The following is an 18,870-nucleotide window of genomic DNA, read 5'->3' on the forward strand; positions in this document are numbered from 1 at the left end:
ACCAAATCATTACCCCCAAGATGGACTATGATTATAGACGGCGGTGACCTTGTCCGCCCTAACAAACCCTCGAAAAAGGATTGAAACTGGTCAATACAGAGCCCGCCCCTTCCGTAGAAGGTCACCCTGTACCCGTATTCCCCAGCCATGTGAATCATGTCACCTGCCTTGAATACGTCCGCGGCACGCCTCACGTATGAGTGGCCCACGACCCACACCTCCTTTTTCGCAGCCGGTGATGTCTGACCGCTGGTGCCCAGGTGTCGGGTCGACTGCACAGTCCGCCCCGCCTCGAAAGCTTGCGCAACTGAAAACCAAACAAAAACAAGAAGCGTGAGTACATCATTACAGCTTCCCAACATGTGCAACCACACATACCTCTTGTAACAGTTCGAGGACCAACGCCCCAAACGCTTTACTTTTTCAACACTCAGACCCCTGGCTGTAGCCTCAGTAGCAGCCCCTATCCGAAAGGAGTGGGTCCCGAACTCGCCGGGGTTCAAGCCCGCGGCCGAAATTGACATCGCAAGCACCCGCTGGAACTGAAACCTCGTCAGTGGGGTGGCGTCAGCGTGTCTCAACAAGGTCCCTCCCATGATGCCACCCTCTGCGCTAAATATTCCTCTACGCAAACAACAGGGCACATGGGAGACCCGGGAAACCTCTGAATGATTATGCAGTCCCCAGTCGCACCCTGATCGGTTTTGGACCTGACAAACGAGACAGTCATCGTCTCCACCTTGACCTGAATGTGCTCTCGGCACAGTCCCCCCATCGTATCCTGCTTGTTCTTCGCCACTAGTTCGCTTACCCGCATAGCCCCATGGAATGCTAGTGCAAATGCGGCTCGGAATAACACTGTTTCATACCGGGATGAACACGTTGCAGGGAGTACGGACAATAACAGGGCCAACCTATCCAGACCTATCGGGTGCCTCTCATCTACTCTGCGACCCTCAAGGCGTTGCCACCCACGTAGCGCTTTCTGCACCACGAAAGACGCTGTCGGGTCCTGGATCCCATGAGCCTTTGCCATAAAGGAAATGGCGGCCCGATGCCTCTGGGCCGTAGCCACTGATTTGCCTGCCTGATGTAAAGACAGCAAAAATTTTACGACAAGCTCTTCCTGTCCCCAAAGCTCCCCCCCAGCAGAACCCAAAAAGGACCAATAGGAACGGAACGCCCCTTCATATGCCTTTCTTGTCCTGGGTGCTAAACTCTCTCCCACGAGATTTTGTAGTTCGGGGCACCGAGAGACCAGAGAGCTTTGGGAAAGGGTGCCGCCACCGGGTCCGCTGTGGGCAGAAAACCCCAGAAGGCCTGCATACGGAAACGAGAAAGTGCATCAGCCGCTTGGTTCAGTACCCCCGGGACATGTCTTGCCCTAAAGAGCACATTCAACTGCATACACAATAACACAATTTCTTTGAGCAGTCTTAGAATCCATTTGCAACGTGCTGCCTGACTATTGATACACTCAACCACAGTCATGTTATCAGACCAGAACACCACAGAGTGATCCCGAAACCCCTCCGGCCATGTTTTCAAGGCCACCAAAATAGGGAAGAGTTCAAGAAAAGCAATGTTACTCGTCAGCCCGCACTCGTGCCACCATGACGGCCATTTTTGAGCCGACCATTGTGTACCAAATATGGCACCAAAACCTATACTCCCCGCCGCATCTGTCCAAAGCCCCAGCTCCTCGGAGGACACCGCTGGTTTGTTCCAGACAGTTCGACCATTGAAATCCGCCAGAAATGCCAACCAAATGCGCATGTCCTGGCGAACCTCTGCCGAGAGTCTCGTGCGGTGATGTCCTTCCTTCAGGCCGACCATGGCTTGTGCAATCGAGCGGGAAAAGGGACGGGCCATTGGCATTACTCTCAGGGCAAAATTCAACTGGCCCACCACTTGTTGCAATTGATGCAGATTTACTTTCGTCGCACGAATACATGTTTCAAGTGACGTCCAGAATTCGAGTCGAGCTCGATCCCCAGAAACTCGAGCAAAGTTGAGGGACCCACAGTCTTACCTGGCGCCAATGGCACACCAAAATGATTCATTAAGACACAAAATTCATGTAAGGCTTTTCCACATTCAGAATCCCCGGCTGCCCCCAAGAACAGAAAGTCATCGAGATAATGCATAACATGCTGAAAACCCGTCTTCCTTGTGAATACCCATTGTAAAAAACAACTGAACTTTTCAAAATAGGCACAGGATATAGAGCACCCCATTGGCATACATCTATCCATGTAATAGCGACCCTGAAACATAAAACCAAGGAGACGCTGATCGTCTGGGTGCACCGGGAGCAACCGGAACGCTGACTCGATGTCTGATTTAGCCATCAGCGCCCCGGGGCCCAGGCGATTCAACATGGCGACGGCCTCATCGAAAGATGCGTACCGCACCGAACACACTTCCGGGTCTATCGCATCGTTCACGGAAAGACCACGTGGGGCTGACAGGTTATGTATTAGCCGAAACTCCCCCGGGTCCTTCTTGGGGACCACCCCTAGAGGGGAACAAACAAAGTTAGCAACTGGTGGCAAATCAAATGGACCGGCGACACGACCTCGAGTCACCTCCTTCCCAATCTTTACCTGAACCACCGCCGTATGCTGCGAGACCGACAGTTGGTTCTTACAGTTAGCTACACCCTGAAAATCCCCCACTGGGATGCGGAAACCATATGAAAACCCGTCCCGCAACACCCCAGCGGAAGCATGATCCGGGTATTCGTTGAGCCAAGGAATCATTGCCATGGTATCAATCGGAGTAGGTAAAGGCACCCCTCGGACTATTTCAGACCTGTTTGGCGCTTCCCCTACCACCGTTATCACCCGTCTTGGCTCTGCACATGGACTCAGAATGGGATGACTGCCCACACCCCCCACATTCATGTCTGAACTTGCATGACCCCTGGGGCCTCGTACATTTTCCCCTGTTAAAATTCCAACAAATCCCCCTTTTACCTGTGTTGCCACTCGGCTTCGAGTGGTTCTCGTTACCTGCACCCGTCCGAAAGGGTGTCCCAGAGGATTGGCGGGAAGATTCACCCCCGTTACTCCCTGACAATGGCACTTTTAACATTCCTGAACTCTCCATTTTCTGCCAAGAAACGGAGTCGAAACAATCCCATGTTAGAACTGGGTCGTGCTCTTTAGCTTTTCTAAAAATATTGTCATAACAGAACCACTGATTACCCCCGTACGCCAGAGAATACTCCATGATACGTGACTGATAAATAGGCAACTCGGTCAACAATTCGGGCCTGCGCTCACCCATGATGGAGGTAAAAATGCCCCACGCTCTGCCCCAAGTACCTATGTTTTCGTCAACCTTAAAGGCGGCCATTTTTGCGCGCCAAACACTCGGATGCATGAGCTCCTTTTGGCTCTTCACATGCTCCATCTCATAATGGTCGGTAAGCAAAGAAAACATGTTCACATACTTATCCGCCCAAATCTTTTCCTTAGTTTCCAGTGGCACATGCTGGGCAACTTTCTCCCTTCGTGAAGGTACAGACCCCTCCCCCGCAATCGGCAATGGCCGCTTACCTGAACTAGATGCTGCACTTGCTGCCGAACTTGGGCCTGCTGCACTTTCAGCCGCCGGAACCTGTGGGGGAACAGAAGATGGTGCCTTCGCAGCCTCTCTAGATTCCCGCAGTTGTCTCATTACCGCCCGGGCGTCGTCAGCCGTGGCGCCCTCACTATCTTTTCCCAACCACGCTGCTAATTGCGCCGCCAACTCAGGAGGCATATCTTGCCCGTTTACGGGGGTGACCACCACGGGGATCGGATGCCCCTCCTTCGGAACTGAGGTTGGCTCTTCAAGCGGAGTATCGGGAACCGGGGTTTCCCCCCCAAGTGCCCCCCTTTTGGACCTCTTGCCTCTCCCGCTAGGGACTACTCCTGGCAAAGCTGGTCCGATGACTCGCCTCGGTCCTCCCTCCCCGTTCTTAGCCGCCATCTGCTTCTTCAAATCGGCTACCTCTTTTATGAGCATGCGGAGCATCTGATCCGTCCCGACCCGCTTTCCGACCTTCTTGCCCGGCATTCTCAAGCGAAGATATCTGTAAAACAAAGAGAAAGATTACAACGCTCAAAATTGGCTCTTCGTTCCGTCTCGAGCTCACGTGCAGCGGGGAGGTGCAGCTTCAGAGCACAGGAACAAGAGGATGCTTTCTTGGCTTGTTGCTCCTTTTATCCGTCTTCGGGCGGGCGTAAACCCGCCTCCGCCTGCCCCCCGGGGGCGTGGCCGGCGGTGTCAGCGTCTAGGACAATCCACTCCAGGGCGGGAAAAGGCGCGCCCCGGCTACGCCGCTTCGGGCATACCAGCCGGGACTCGCCCCCCGCCCAAGATGGCCTCCCGGGGGGATCGGGGTACTCCACCATACGTTCGGGGGGACCGAGTGGTCGCCCCTTTCCAGGTTCACTATTGTTAACAAGAAGTCTAATTACCTGACAGAATCTGGGCCAGAGGGTTAGTACATCTGAAAGGATAGTTCAGTTCGTTCACAGCGTTCCTCGTTTTAAAAACGTACACCCTGTTTAGAGATCTGTTGAAAACAGAAAAAGAACGATACGAAAAATGTAACCAGTGTACTAAAATGTATCTAATGGTCGCGTCATCTTACAAACCCACCTTGGATACTTTAGCAGTTAAAAAGAAATTGCGGTATCCAACATCGAAGGTGAGTAATCCCGATGTAGATACAATCGGTGCAGCATAAGGCACGGCGTATACAAGTGCCGGATATTTATCTGGGCAAACGGTAAAAAGAGAAAAAGAGGGAATTGATAAAACGGCAGAAATAAGCAGCGTGAGTATGCGGATAGCATGGGAGGATCTATAACTAAACGTACTTATAATTAACTTCTTCAGTTCTTCGTATAAACTCAATCACTTTCAGATGCGCGATGCATTCGGGTCTAAACAGAAAAAGCGGTGGGAGCCAGACAACAGCACCAAACTTCCGATATATCTGGAAGACCTGCGGATACAATATGGCATAGTGAGACGCATGTATATGGCGTTTCAAAGATGACAGTTCCTACGTTTACTAAAGGCCGACAGTTTATAAATGTTTAAAGCCGAGCAGACTATATAAACTAATCCAGGTTATATCTTTGGATTGTACGCATTACTCCAGTGCGCGTCTAGAGGAGAAATCGGCAAATGTCGTTCTCTCACTATCGTATTACAGCGCATACCTGTTTTCTTGGTCAAGACGAACGTGGTCAAATGGCGGCAATTCTGTCCGTGATTAGTGAAAAGGATGAAAGGCGTAGACCTATTGGTCTATATATAGTAGGTTCTAATACGTGGTTGGATATGGCTCCTCCTGTTTTAAAGGGGCCATATCACTTATGTTGTGTCAGGATAAACAACGCATATAAGTGAAATATCACTATATCTTGTGTTAACAGGGAATCCGTAAATGCCCTTAGATTACCTCTAACTAAAGCTCATATTTATTCCATAGGAAAAAAGGAAATTATACACGATAAAAAAAGGAAAAAAATATATATATGAATGTAGTGGTAAAAATACGCGAGGGGGATAAAAAAGACTCAAATTCAAATATGTAATAAGCAGGCTCATATCATAGACTGAGGAACAGTGGAAGCAGTATCTTTGGGCAATTTTATATAATAGCGTTCTCCCACGGTAAATCAAGGTTAAGTCCCTGCTTAAAAGTTCCAAGCGTAAAGATCCAGTAGACCTCCTTTTTCTTCCGTATTTTTTCACCTCCTCTTTCCTCTGGCATGTGAATTCTTTCTAAAATGCACCACTTCATCTCTGTTGGTGTATGGTTATATTCCACATCTACATCTAAATTGGCTCTTCGTTCCGTCTTGAGCTCACGTGCAACGCGGGGGTGCAGCTTCAGAGCACAGGAACAAGAGGATGCTTCCTTGGCTTGTCGCTCCTTTTATCCTTCTTCGGGCGGGCGTAGACCCTCCTCCAATCCGCCCCCCGGGCTTGGCTGGCGGTGTCGGTGTCTAGGACAACCCCTTCTTGGGCGGGAAAAGGCGCGCCCCAGCTACGCCGCTTCGGGCATACCAGCCGGGACACGCCTCCCGCCCAAAATGGTTTCCCGGGGAGATCGGGGTACGCCACCATACGTTCGGGGGGACCGAGTGGTCGCCCCTTTCCATTTAACTGCTAAAGTATCCAAGGTGGGTTTGTAACATGACGCGACCATTAGATACATTTTAGTACACTGGTTACATTTTTCGTATCGTTCTTTTTCTATTTTCAACAGATCTCTAAACAGGGTGTACGTTTTTAAAACGAGGAAAGCTGTGAACGAACTGAACTATCCTTTCAGATGTACTAACCCTCTGGCCCAGATTCTGTCAGGTAATTAGACTTCTTGTAAACAATAGTGAACCATGGCCTGTTAGTAAAGTGTAGTCATGTATACACATAGGACTCTTGTTAACAAACGTTTGTAATACATTTGTTTTTATAGATTTAAACATGAGAAGGAGTAAAAAAGTATTTCACACCTTACACTTTTGAAACCATCCCTTTTGTTGAAAAAAGGAAAAAAAGAAAAAAACGAGTGAAAAATCACCATTGGTAGGTGTTGATGTTATAAATAAATTCACATTAATCTTAATGGATCAAACGGTGAGACAAGTAGAAGTCCCAAATTACCCATTGAATATTTAGGATAAGAGTACTGATAGGATTAGCAGGCTTCACCAGTTACAGACGTGAAAATCCCATCCACATAGAATAACAAATAAATGGTTGTTTCTAACCATAGCTTTTAAACCTTGAATTAAATTAAAAGGAAATCCATGCCCCTCTCTACCCTGTCTCTATCTTGTGCACTTTATCTGTCTGACGTTTATAAGAACCTGTTCATAAATGATTTCATATTTACTGTTTATTTAAATCTGTAACAATTTCTGTGGTTTGTTATATGATTGGAAGGGGGGAAAAAGGTAGAAAGAAGATAAAAAAGAAAATGTCTATACCCTACTATGAAATGTATGGAGGTGTGTCCTTATATAAAAATTATAGAGGTAAATTGTATGATTATATGTTTATATGTTGTGTTATGTGTCCTTATCTTGCGGTATATTATGTCTCTTTTATAAGAAATGTGTGGCTTTCTTGTTTTAATACATATATTAGAATCGAATGTAAAAACTTATCCATTTGAACACAGGAAATAGTTGTCTAAATAATATAATCTTCTGAATTATAGATAAATGCTGTTGCCCTGATGAAGACGCTTTGTCTGCGTCGAAACGCGTTGGCAGAAAAACATCTATTGTAAATCAACTATGGGAATTATCACAAGTTTTTAACTTTTCCTTTTAATACTAGAGACTACTAAAATCGAAAATTGTATTCTCTTTTTATATTTTGTTATAACTCTGTATCTGATTGAATGTATCCATCATTTTTTATAAATGTGATTAAATTTTATGTATGACTACTTTATTTGCTTTAGAAGATTTCTCTCCTTTTCCTGTGTTTTATATCTATACTTGTATAATTATTTTAATGCCAGCCACTTATATTGTTATTGCCTGGATACTTTATTTCTTTACTAATTGTTGAGCCCTGATCCAGGAATCTGATTGTACTCAGGGGGTCCCTGTTTATTACCAGTATATTTTGTGGTAAAACCATCACCTATGGTGAGCAAAGCATAAAGCTCATCAACCGTGCTGGTGACAACCACAATTGCCCCCAAAAACCACAATTTTTTCCTGATTTTTTTTTGCTCCAGTTGAGCCGTTTTCAATTCCCTGTTTTTTGTTTCTCCCCATAAAAATAACAAAAAAAATATAAAATAGTTCATAAAAGACAAAAAAAGTACAAAATGTTCAAGCATGAAAAAAAATATAAAACAACAAAAAGAAGAAAAAAACCAGTTCTTTTTAGAACTACCTCCAATTTATAAAAAAAGGCTACATTTTTTTAGAACTCTGTCATTCTTTTTTCCCCATGGTACACTCCCCAGTCCGCCCCCCGGGGCGCGTACCGGGCGCTCCCCTGCGCAAATCGAAAAAATGGCCCCCACATCAAACCTAGGGGGTCAGGGGGGTCTACTTTGCCCCCTTATGGTCATTTCCCCCTTTGTTTTTCCACCTCTTGTGTCTCGATCCTACCGAGACACAAGATGGCGGCCGCTCCAGACTGTTTGGAATGTTGACAGACACCCGAGAGCCAATCAGCTTTCCGCGCGCGAACTCGCGTTGCGCGCTGGTTCGCGCCCCGGTGCGCGTACCGGGGCGCGCTTATAGATATATATATTTTTTTAACCTAAATTACTCAAAATCCACTGGAGCACATATCTTGATACATAGCAAAGGCACATCGGGCTACCAGTCCCTACAATTTTGCCAAGTTTGCTGAAAACCATTCAGCCGTTCGGGCTAAAAGTGAGTTTGATCGCCCTATGGAAATTAACATGGGGAAAACACGTTTTGGGACCCCCCTTTTATCTCGGCCCCCGCTTGACGAATCCCCCCCAAACCTTCAGGGAAGGAGCGGAGCGCCGCGAGGCAAATTTGAGGAATTTTTCAGGCAGATTTCTCAACTGCCGCCAAAGTTATTCCCAATAGAATGTTGCGATTTCCCTATTCAAAATAATCCTCACTATAACTACCTACTGGCGATCGCCAGTAGGTAATACATATATATATATATATATATATATATATATATATATATTTTTTTTTAAGCTCACTATCCGTCTGCTCTCCTTCACTCGCGGCCGGGTGCTTTCAGTGGCGGGAGACAGTACCTCGCCTTATATATATATATATATATATATACTTATATATATATATGTATATATATATATTCACAAAAAACGATAAGTTTCAGGGACATTATAGTTAGTTGAAAATTTGACTAACTATAAATCGCATGCCCTCAATGCAATGCTAATAATGTCACATATTACATCCCCATTATATTTATTTTAATTTTTTATGGCAGAATCCGCGCACCCTGCGCGCACATGCCATGTTTTAAACAAAAATAAATAAATACAATTTTGAGCCCTGGGGTCCCCTAAACTGGTTAGGATCAGGCTATTTCTACCCCACCCCCTTTATATGTTTTGCACACTTGTTCCAATTACTTCTTCAGCCTCGCTTCTACAGAGGCACAAAATGGCTGCCAACAGTTCCTGGTTTCGAATTTTGACAACTACTTGACAGCCAATTAGCATTCAGCTCGTGATCAGAAAGGTGCGCTTATGGTGCACTCCTGGTGCGCTTATTCTGGGCACAGGGTGAGCGGATCCACCGCAGCCATACATATATAAATAGTTTTAACTGTATTTTTCTCAGGAACTACTGAACAGATTGACACCATTTAAACAAAAGGCATGAGTATGAACTGAGGACTACTTCTTTGCCAAATTTGGTGTAAATCCGTACAGCAGTTCGGGCTGTAGCTACGTCAAAATGTCCTATGGAAAATTGCATAGGGAAAACACTTATTGGGACCCCCCTCTTTACTCAGCCCCTGCTACATGAATCATCCAGAAACTTTCAGGATACGAGTGGACCAGAGCTGATAATTAGTTTGGAAAATTTCGCAAAGATACATCAACCGACGCCAAAGTTATTCCAAATAGAATGTTGCAAATTTCCTATGGAAAATAGGTCCTAACTATAACTACCTACTGGCGACCGCCAGTAGGTAATATATGTGTATATACATATTTAGTGAGTGAGACGGCATTGCGTAGGAGGGCAATTAGACCTTCTGGCAGTGTAAGCTGTTGAACTCACAGTGTGCGAGGGTAACAAGTTCACAAATATATGCTCTAATATGTCCATAGACGCAGTACGTGAACGAGAGGCAGCTGCGGACGAGCTGTTCAATAATCTTCCAAAAATCTGATAAGAAAGACTTCATCACTGCCAAACGCAAAGAGATTGACGAGCGTCTTAAAAACATGAGGATAGAATCAAAAAAAGGAAAGTGCATAAGTTTGCACGTGACCAGGCCGATTACGAACTGGGACAGATTTATACGTTTGCGCGCAAATATGATACTGCCAAAAAATTGAAAATAAGTGGCAAAAATAAAGTGAATTTCGGAAACACCTGAAAAGCAGCCACAACTGATGCATACATTGTGAGCAATGATGCAGAATCCGTGACTAGTGATTCAAGTATGGAAGGTGCAAGCGCTGATAGATCAATGAATATGGCCATATTAAGCTTGGGAAAAGAGATTGATTTTTTGGTGGAAGAACGGAGACAAACGCTGAGACCCAGGAATATAAAGAAGCCAATAGAAAAAGGCGTAACGCAAACAGAAGAGCATGGCACCGCGGGGAAGCGTAAAGCCAAAAGAAAAGACGAAAAAACAGTGGCGCAAGAAGTAGACCTATTCCAGGATAGAAAAACAATCATTAATCTATCCACTGTTGAATTGACAAGGGCAAAGGAACAACTGCTTGCGTTAGGACTTAACTTCTGCCCAGGGAAAAATTTAGACTATGCCAGAACAAGGATAGATGTGTTTTGTGTGTTTTGTTTCATTTGTAAGTTGAAACTGAAAAAATTCTTCATGAATAAAACTGGACTTGAAAAAACAACCAAAAGTGCACAGTCTGTTGAAACTGAGGCTATATCAAAATTACAGGCATCGGATCTACAGACCTTATTAACTATGCATGATCTTGGTAATAAACTGAGTGTTGCAAGCCAATCAGAAACACACATTGAGTCCACACAACAGAGAATACAAAAAATCAACCTATTACAGAAAGGAGCTGGAGAAAGCCCATACAAACCCAAATCAACTTTTCTACCACTAATGCCCAAAGACGCAGTTGATACCTTTCACGATTGCGTCATAGATGAAATCAAAAAATTACATCGCAAAGTAAATTACAAGAGAGGCAAGTTGGAATACTATCAAGTACAATTACAAAATCTAATGAACAGACTTAGTAAAGGTTTGGAAATTGTCACTAAAAAATCTGACAAAACATATTGCTGTGGCCGAGAAAGGACTATGTACGGGAAGCAATGAGACAGCTTAACAATGAATGCTGCTATGTAAAAACAACTATAACAAAGCGAAAGACTCTACAAAAAAGGAATTACAACACTGGAAAGGAGAGGGTCTGATCACCACTAGTGAATTTTAATATATGTTTAATGAACATCCAGTTTTACCATTCCAGTACTTGTTTCCCAAAGTCCACAAGAATGTTACCCCAATCCCAGGTCGCTGTTAGTGACCTTGATTGAATGGTGCCTGTACAACAATTTCTTCTCATTTGGCAAGGATGTTTACCGTCAAATACAAGGTGTTGCCATGGGGGCCTGCTTCTACCCGAGCTACGCGTGTTTACATGTGGGCTATTGGGAGGAGCGGGTTCTCATGGTACAATACCAGGAAATCTTTTCACGAAAAATAGTACATTGGTTACACTACATCGATGATGTTTTAATTGTTTGGAATGACGGAATTAAAAGTGCAAAAGAGTTTGGGGAAGCTATTAACACTAATAGTATGAATCTGCACTTCTCATCATTATCAGTCAGACCAGGATAGAGCTTTTAGATGTGAGCGTTTGTACAAGAAGGTAGACTTGCCACTACAATTCATAGAAAGCCAACAGCAGGCAACGCAACACTGCATGCCACTAGTCCCCATCCAAAACATAGCCAGTATCCAGTTTGGTGAGATATTATGGTTGAATCGTGCTTGCAATACAGAAGATGAATTTGAGAAGTATAAATAAAACACCTTACCAGGTTAACCCTTTCGATGCTCATGACGGAACGGTTCCATCATGAGCATCGGTTGGGCTTTGCTCATGACGGAACCGTTCCGTCATGACCACACCCATTAACATTGGGCCCCAGCACCGGCGGTAAATCGTGGCAGCATGGATGAGGTTAAGAAAGAGGGGATACACTAATAAAATGCTGGGAAATGCTGTCAAAAAATCTGAGGAGAGGTCAAGAGTGTTGTTGTTGATACAAAGAGAAAAATATGAGGTCAATCCTTGTAATACTAATAATGACACCCCTAGACTAATCACAACATATAGTCTACAAGAAAGGAAAATACGATCTATAATCAACAAAAATTGGCCTATAGTGTTGACTGACAGTGTCTTGAGCAGTAGACTCCCATCCAAACCAACTGCAACGTTCAGAAAAACACAGAGTATGGGGTCAATGCTAACCAAGATTAAGACTGAGACAGCTGTGAGAGAAACTTGACTCAAACCGAGACAAGGCTTTTTTTAAATGTGCATCATGTCGTGCGTGTAAATTTGGAGCAAACGCATCTAAATACAAGACTCCATTTAGTGAGAATGAGATCAAGATTAAAGGGAATTACAACTGTAGAACGGATCACGCGGTTTATGTTCTCATGTGCACCTGTGGGTTCAGATACGTGGGAAGCACAAAACTACAGGTGCACATGAGAATTTTACAGCATCTCCGAGCCATCATTAATAATGATCCGTCCTACCATGTCGCTCGACACTTTAAGGAAGCACATAATAATGATGTTAATTGCCTTACATACTTTGTTATTGACTAGGTACCTGCGCCTCGCAGAGAAGGCAATCAGGAAAAATTACTAAGGCAAAGAGAAACAAGATGCATTTTTTAACTCGATAGTAAATTCCTGAACGGCTTAAACAATACAGAGGACATGCATACCTTTCTATAAGCCAGGTTTCTTAAAGCTGCTCATTTTCTTGGTATATTCATACTCAGTTTTGCCTCTTTTCAATATGTTTTTTATGTGTTTTTATGTGTTTTTCTACTTAGGAACATTTTAACCCATGAGGTTAGGATTGCCAGATTACATTTTAACACATAAATTCTTTGCACATATTGATTTCTGTGTCGGATTACCACATTTGTAGCCTCTGTACCTAGCAGTCTTGCTGGGCAAACTGAGATTTTGGTGGAGGAATAAAGGCTCGTCCATTGTCCACCACAAATAATGTGTGGTGTAGATAACCTGCCTTTTGTAGTTAGGTATTCTTTTTTATCACTTTTATATAGTAAAACATCACCATTCCACATTTTAAAACAAATATATTTTTTTATCTAGCTACATATAAGTGTATTGCATCTTGCACTTTATAAAACAAAAAAAAAGAAAGAGAAAAAAATAGAAAGAAATAGAAATTTAGACACAGCTGTATCAATGGAACACATAATTATACATAAATGCTGTATACTATGGCACTATGCACTTTACCTTATAAAAATCAATAGGAAACTGTATTTTGCAGATATCAAAACCAAATTGTTATAGCTTTATCAAACATTTAAGATGACAAACACAGTTTTTGCACATTATTTTATGAATTTACATTGTGATATTTATTATTGTGTGATAAAGTGTATATTTTAGATTATTTATACATATTTATTGTCATTTTAAATATTGAATGAATTTATTTATTCTACTTATTTATTTTGAAACCACACAATATTGAGTAATGCGAATATCTCATGTTTTTTTATATAAAAATATGAGTGATAATGTTGCATAAAATCAATGTGCATGTTATATGCATAACAATGGTGAATAAGAGTGTTTTTGCATGGGGTTAACATCCTACTGCCAAAATCAAAGTGTTTCTTTACTGTTTATAGATCACGTGGTGTTACCTTTGAAAAAGAAAAAAAATTATAAAATAACATGGCGTACTGCTTAATCTGTATGTGATCAAGGGCACCCGATGCCCAAAACGCGTCTTAGAATGAGGAGGTGAAATAAACATTCAATCTGCCATTAGAAGGTCTTGGAGGTCCGTTTTTCTCCAGTTCGACGTTGGAAGTGCTGGAGTGCTAGTTCGTAAATATATATATATGTAACTGGGTAGTTATAGATTTGTCAGCTGTTCCATAGGAAACATTATTTTCTGTGTTTCTATAACTGTGGCTCTGCTACGCGAATTACCACAAAACTTTTCAAAAAGGTGCTATATTTTGACTAGTTTGTGCATGGAAAGTTTTTCCATAAACTTCTTTAGACAAGGCAACAGCAAAAACTGCTGAACGGAATTGCACCACATTTTGCAGGAAGGTAGGACTTGGCCCACAAATTGTGCTTTTTGTGATTTTGTGTAAATCCTTTCAGTAGGATTTGGGAAATTAAGGTTAAAAAAATAATTGAATGTTTGGATGGTTGGGTCCATGAGAGGCTCGAGAGACTCTCACAGCAGCGTCAATTTAAAAATTGAGTGTTCTGATTGGCCCACAGAGCTTTATTTTCCTTGGGCCATCGCCCTACCCTGGCATTCAGATTCTTGTGGAAGCAAGCGCTCTGATTTTCTGCTAGCAACATAAGAAAAATGTTGCTGGCAGCTATTACAGGACATGAGGAGTTAGTCTCCAGTCCTCAAGTAAAAATTAAAAGTGATATTAGGCGGCGAGGTAGGTATGGCCTGCCCTCCAGGCCCCATTAGGGGGGACCCACAGGGACTCCCCTGCAGCAAAAACAAAACAAAATTAGCAAAAATTGCTGTTATCTCACAGAACTGCAGCTGGTGGCATTTATTAAGTTTAAGACCTGGGAAGCCCACACCCAGGGTCACACTCAATAAGGGGAGTGGGACTGCATGACCTCCCCCTCTCTGAGCCGTAAAGACTCCAGGCTGAGATTTGCACATATGGGGCCCATACAGCCAATCTCCCAGAGCCTCTAGAGGCGCCAGGGAACCTATTCCCGGGAGCTGATTTCAATAATGAAGGGAAAAGACCCCTCATTGAGCCGTGGCTGGCCCCAGGGAGCCCGACCCTGGGGCCTATCTGTCTGTCTGAAACCTATGGTTTTTTCAGTGAATTTCAAAGGTTTTGTAAATGAAAATTTTAAATGTATTAATTGTTACATTTATTTTTTTATACTGATTAGCTTCATTTTTTTAAACTATCTATTTTTAGATATTTTATTTTTTAAATTAAATTACATATTTTCAATATAAATTGACAATTTTTTTTTTTTTAAATATTGAAATTCTAATATTGTTTTTTTAAAATTTCATTTTATTTTTTAAAATATATTTATATATATTTTATATAGCAGGCAATGATAATGTATATGTGGAGGGGGGGGCAGCACAGCCACACTCCCTGAGCCATCAGTGGGATTGGGAACCCACCCCAGACCAAAAGTTACATAATAGTGGAAGGGAAGCGCGTGGCCACCCTCCCCTAGCCATGAGAGGCCCTGGGGAACCTACCCCAGGGTAAAATATTTCAAAATGGTGAGGTGGCCACACTGCCCCTCTCTGATCAATTAATTCTCCAGGGACTCCATCCCCTGGGGCTAGCACTCATGCTATGTTCCGGGATGCCCACCCACAGGAACTAGTGAATTTCTTGCCCACACTAGAGAAGGCAAGGAAACCAGATTTTGCTCACACTTGATGGGAGCATTTTTTAATCCCCCCCCTCAAGCGGGAGCAGATGCAAAGTCCTCTCCCAGCTAGCGGGATCTTTAAAAATGCCCCCATAAGCTGGGAGGATACTTTTGATCTGTTTCCCAGTCTACACTGATGCGGGCAGGAAAATACATCAAATTGTTTGTCCCGCAAGTAGGGAGAAACAATTGTAGCTGTTTCATCCGGGCAGTAGCATTGCTGGCTCCTGCTGCATGTGGGGAACATCAGGGGCCGTGGGGCTCCTCCCCACAGACCCCAAATGAGTCTATAATGGGTGCCCTGGGTGGACACCAGGGCACCCATCTTTGACAGTGTGGGCCTTGGACGATGGGGTCCAAAGGGCCAGAAAAGACTCAGGTTGGTGGCCACACAGCCCCCTCTCCTTTAATTTAGTGGCAGCCCTGGGAGATGGGGTCCACAGGGCCTAACAATTTTGGGGGGCGGGGGCACATGCCCCCCTCCCCTTTAAGTAAACTAAACAGCCCTTGGGAAGGGGTTCCAAGGGCCTAACAAAAACTGGGGAGGGAGGCTTCATGGTGCCCCCTCTCCTTTAATTTTTAAGAAAGGGTCTTGAGATGGGGTATCCAGGGCCTAAATAGACTTAGAGAGAGGGGCCGCATAACTCCCACATTTTTCATTAAACAAAGGCCGCGAGGATGGGGTCCCTAAGGCCTAAGAAGGGTTGGGGAGGGGGCTTGCATGTCCCCCTTCCCTTTAATTAAAATAAACAGCCCTAGGGATGAGTTGCCTAGGGCCTAACAAGGCTCAGGAAGAGAGGACCAAACTGCCCCCCACCCCTTTAATTTTAAAAATAGGGCCCTGGGGGAATAGGGTTCCCTGCACCTAACAAGGCTTGGGGAGGTGGGCTGCATGGCTCCCTTCCCTTTATTCTAAGTAGTGGCCCTAGGGAGCTCAGGAGAGGGCCGTGTGGCCCCCTGCCATACATTTAAAAAAGATACTCTGGATGATGGGGTCCCCTTGGTCTAACAAGACTTGAGGGGCATGTGGCACCCTTCCCTTTAATTGTAGGAGTGGCCCTCGGGGATAGGATCCTCACATTCTAACAAGGCTAGGGGAAGGAGGCACACAGCACCCCTCCCCTTTAATTTAAAAAAACAGCCCTGAGGGACGGGGTCCCCAGGGTGAAATAAGGCAAAGGGAGGTGGGGTCAATTGGCCTCCATCCCCTTACATTAAAAAGAGTTCTTGCGGGATGGGGTCCTACCCTTTATTTTAAGTAAAGAGGTTCCCATCCCGGAGGTCTTTTTTTTTTAAAGGGGAGGGTGGTCCAAGTGGCTACCCTTTTTGAGCCTTACTAGGCCATGTGCCCCAACTCCCTTTCAATTACAAAAGACAGCCCAGGGATGGGTCCTAGGACCTGATAAGGCTCAGGGAGGGAGGGTTACAGGTTAGCCCCCCTTCGGCAAAAAAGACCTAATATATGGGGTCCCCAGGAACCTCCACCTGTGTGTAGAGGAGTTTGGATTTAAGTACAGTGATAAAATATTACTTTACATTAAATTCGATGTGAAAAAAGATCTGCTTCTGATTAAAAAATGTCTTAGAAATTCACAGAAACACAAAAACAAAGGTTAAAGTACCATTATAGTTGAGTGAATATGTCAATGACCACATTGAGCTAAAAAAACACAGAAATTACTATAAGAACTATAATTTGTACCTCCGCCATGCACAACTTATTATCTCACATATTAAATCACTCATGACATGTTCAATGACATAATTTATGACATCATTAATGACATCTCAAATGACATCATTGATGACATCAAATATGACATCACTGATGACTTCATCCAATGAGTGTGTTAGTTTGTTTTATAGTTTACATAGTGGATGGTAACTACCATATTACTTTTCAACCTAATTTTTTACAGCCTGGTCCAGCTTATGGGTTTAAGTATTTACAAAATGCATGTGCTTTAATGCACAATAGGTGCGTAGAGGTATTGAACATGTTATAAATCTTTGTAATGAATAGTAAATGTGTGTGCATGAGACAGTTGACAACTTTTGTTATGTTCCACACAAGTGTTTTGGGACTACAGAAAAAGTTTCCAAAAGGAGAAAGGGTGAGGTTGTGGCTTAATGGCTTCAGCTTCCGACTTTGAACTTGGGGAACCAGGTTTAAATCTCGGCGGGAAGATCAACATCCTTTGATTCTGGGCAAATCACACAGGGGGGGATTTACAAACATTTTGCGATGGGTTAGTGTCTCAAAGTGATGCTACCCAGTACAATTTTTTTATTTAGCTATTTACTTCCCAGTCCAAAACTTGTTTTGCGCTGGAAAGAATCCTCAAAGTAGAGCACAGCAGCGCAAGGCCCTGCTTTGCATTGCTTAGCGCCGAGTGGACGTTACATAGTGGGTGTTCCCATACAACCATCCATGCCTTTTGACGCAAAACCATATTTACAAATGGTTTTGCTCCAAAAGTTAACATCCCTTAAACTCCTTGTATGCTCATGACGAGCTGAGCTCGTCATGGCATACAGTGCTCGGGTGCTCATGACGAGCTCAACTCGTCATGAGCCCCACCCACGGGGGAGCGCTGGCGCTCCCCCCGTGGGTGCCTGATCTCCTTTGTTTCTACAGGGAAGACCTTCCCCTGCCTCCCCCCACCCTCCCCGCCCATGTCATCAATGACGTTAGCGCGCAAGGCGCGCTGACGTCATTGGAGGTTCCCTTTCTCCTCCGACACGCAGGGAAGCCATTTGCTAGCTGCACGTCGGAGGGGAAACAGGTACGTTTGGGGGCTGGGGCGGTGGGGATTTAAACTAAAGAGGCATTGGGGGAAAGGAAAGGGTTTTTCCCAAACCCAAACATTTCTGAAAACTAGACACCCGGGGGAGTCCAGCGAGGTATGGCATGCATGGTTCCCCCAATGTTTTCCTACCCATTATTCCCTGCAAACCTCAAATTTAGGTACAAAAAACACTTTTTCCATACATTTTTGCATGGGATCTCCGTGCCGGCACAAATGTCCTACCACCCAGCGTTCCCCTTGTTCTCCTGAGTAAAATGAAACCTCACTTGTGTGGGTGGGCGAAACGCCTGTGACTAGGAAGAGCCCAAAACAGTGGTATTCACAACATAGCACCGAGAATTCTAAACGTTACATTTTTTTAATAATACATTGTTAGCCAGTTCTGCTTTGGACACCCACAAAAGTGAGGTACAATTTTTCTCGGGACACTAAGGGTAACACTGTGGGGTTGGAAATTTGTGCCGGTACGGTGATTCCACACATAAATATGTGGAAAATTTGTTTTTTTTACCTAAATTTGAGATTTGCTGGTAATTCTGGGTAGGAAAACGCTGGGGGACCCATGCATGCCATACCTCGCTGGACTCCCCCGGGTGTCTAGTTTTCAGAACATTTTGAGTTTGGTAGTTTCCCAAGATGGCCGCCG

Source organism: Lissotriton vulgaris, chromosome 4_1 (assembly GCF_964263255.1).
Source record: "Lissotriton vulgaris chromosome 4_1, aLisVul1.2, whole genome shotgun sequence".
Lineage (NCBI taxonomy): Eukaryota > Metazoa > Chordata > Amphibia > Caudata > Salamandridae > Lissotriton > Lissotriton vulgaris.